General features: G+C 35.3%; 1 long non-coding RNA gene across 1 annotated transcript; it reads right to left on the reverse strand.

Moving 5' to 3' along the window:
- Positions 1–378: 378 nt before the first annotated feature.
- Positions 379–1,925, reverse strand: LOC149720106 (uncharacterized). Its single transcript, XR_016376455.1, has 2 exons — positions 1,815–1,925; positions 379–1,745 (listed from the first exon to the last, which is right to left on the reverse strand). It is a non-coding gene; the product is annotated as an uncharacterized LOC149720106 (long non-coding RNA).
- Positions 1,926–2,217: the final 292 nt, after the last annotated feature.

Consider the following 2,217-nt stretch of genomic DNA (forward strand, 5'->3'; position numbering starts at 1 on the left):
TTGGAAAAACCCTTTAAAATATGCAACTTTTACCTTTAAACGTAAAAAACAATATATTTATTGACTGGAATAAATTTATAATGAATACCATAATTAAATAACAACTAGGGAAATTAAGCCCAAATTACATGCTGTAAATAAACGTGGCAAGTATCAAACCAAATGTTTATTTAAATAAATAATTTGCGCCTTCCAATATCATAATCATGCGTGTTTAAAAACTTGAAAATAGTCAAACAAAAACATTCTTAATGCAATTTAGTACTTGAAAGTAATTTTTAAACAGGCATTACTTAAAAACATTCCTATTTGTATTTTAACTATTATATGAAATAATATTATTAACCCTAAATTTTGTCATCAATAAATTACCGTAACTGTCATTTAACTTTATTTATTAAAAATAAAATAGTTTACAGGGCATAAAATAACATTAATTTCATGATTACAAGTAAATAATAATTTAATCCTGTTATTTCCTATATTTAATGATAAATCAAAGCATACTTCCATTGCCTGACCTCCTAGCATTCTGGCAAATCATTTAAACACCAACTTCAATTTCCCAAAGGCTGAATCCAATTAGAATTGTACTTAAGGGCGGAGCTAATAACATTAAAACTAAATGTGTGCCTGTTATTGTATTTCTTATTATTATCGAATTGACATCTTTCCCAAAATATTGCAAAATTGGATTTGTTTTCACCCCGAAATATTGCTAAAGTATTGCTACTTTACTAATTTAATGCCATTTTCGACAAAAAAATACTATCTTAGTTCTTTAAACTAGGTTAAAGTTAGAGCGCCACTAAAGATGGCATATTCTATATGTTTTATTTCCTATTAAGGTTAAAAGAAATTATCCATTTTGAATAAGATCTTGTTAAAACAATGACATTGGAAATGGGGCTCAAAAATTTGTAATAGAGCATCTGGTCTAGGTCCACCTGAAATAGAGAGTTTTCAGTTGGAGGGGGAGCCGAGTCTCGTGACGTAATTTACGCTGCCATATTGGTGGGTTTAAAGCAGGGATGAAGCTGAGACCACCCAATATGGCTACCAGAATAGCGGCACGACTTGAGAGGGCGTGACGCACTACTATCCCATCTGAAAGCTCTCTATTGTGTGATACTACAATCTTTGTCAGCTTTGGTCATACAATTTAGACTAAAAATATTGATGTGACCTTCCCATAGCTCCGATCTCTCAACAATTTTCTATTGAATGATGAACTACTTCCTATACGGAGCTAACAACTGGCTAGGGGGAAGAGATAGTCTGATGTCACGCAGCCCCTATCTGGTCGGCATTTTTGCGCGTAGAATACTGTTTCCAACCATTAGGGGGGATGAAACTCCAGTAAGAGATAGAAGGGTGTGACGTTTCCAGGGTCAGAACTGTTAGCTCCCTATTCTACGGCATGCAGAAATAAGCGTTGAAATAATCAATATAAAATCACCAACGTGTCTACACAAAATTAATAAAAATTAAGACCGAAGTCACAGATATTAATCAAAACGTCTTGGATTTAACCAAGACCTAAAAAGTATCGATAAGAAGAGAGTTAAGCAAGTGACTGAAGGCCCAGATATTAAAAGTTTTTTTTAAATTAAGACTTACATGCTTAAGATGCTGTTCGGACAGTGGGACAAAGGACGATCTTCCTCATAGAGCTTAACATGGCGGGTGGGTAAAAAAGGAGAGGGCGTCGGACAGCCCCTTTAAGAAACTTATGTTCCATCACCCTATTCCATTGAATAAACTTAATTTACTGGTAGTCAATTTATTCCCTCTCAATAATTTGAAAAATTTACTTATCTCGGGTTTTCGAGCACAATTCCATTCCCCGTTTACATTTTATAACTACATTTATCATTTTTAGGGGATTTCGTCATGAAAAACACGTAACAATGACAAAACGATTTAGTCGTAGTCTGCTTTAGCTTCTGCTATGCCCGATACGAGCAAGGAGGATGCGTTGTTACAGGGTGGGAAATAAGGATTTTTTTGAAACTGGACATTAGGCCAGCGACCCCCCTGGCCTGGAATAAATAAACTGGTCCATGACCATTGACCAGGGCGCGTCGTCTGCTAAACTAAAGAAGTGGGTAATTAAAATAGTTGAGATAATGTCTGGACTCTGGTTACCCTTGAATTTTCTTAGTGGTCCCGTGGACCACTGACCCCCCCCCCTCCGATTTAATTTTTAAACTGGTC

Source organism: Phalangium opilio, unplaced genomic scaffold (assembly GCF_054372755.1).
Source record: "Phalangium opilio isolate 3A_F unplaced genomic scaffold, DU_Popi_V2 ptg000002l_1, whole genome shotgun sequence".
Classification (NCBI taxonomy): domain Eukaryota; kingdom Metazoa; phylum Arthropoda; class Arachnida; order Opiliones; family Phalangiidae; genus Phalangium; species Phalangium opilio.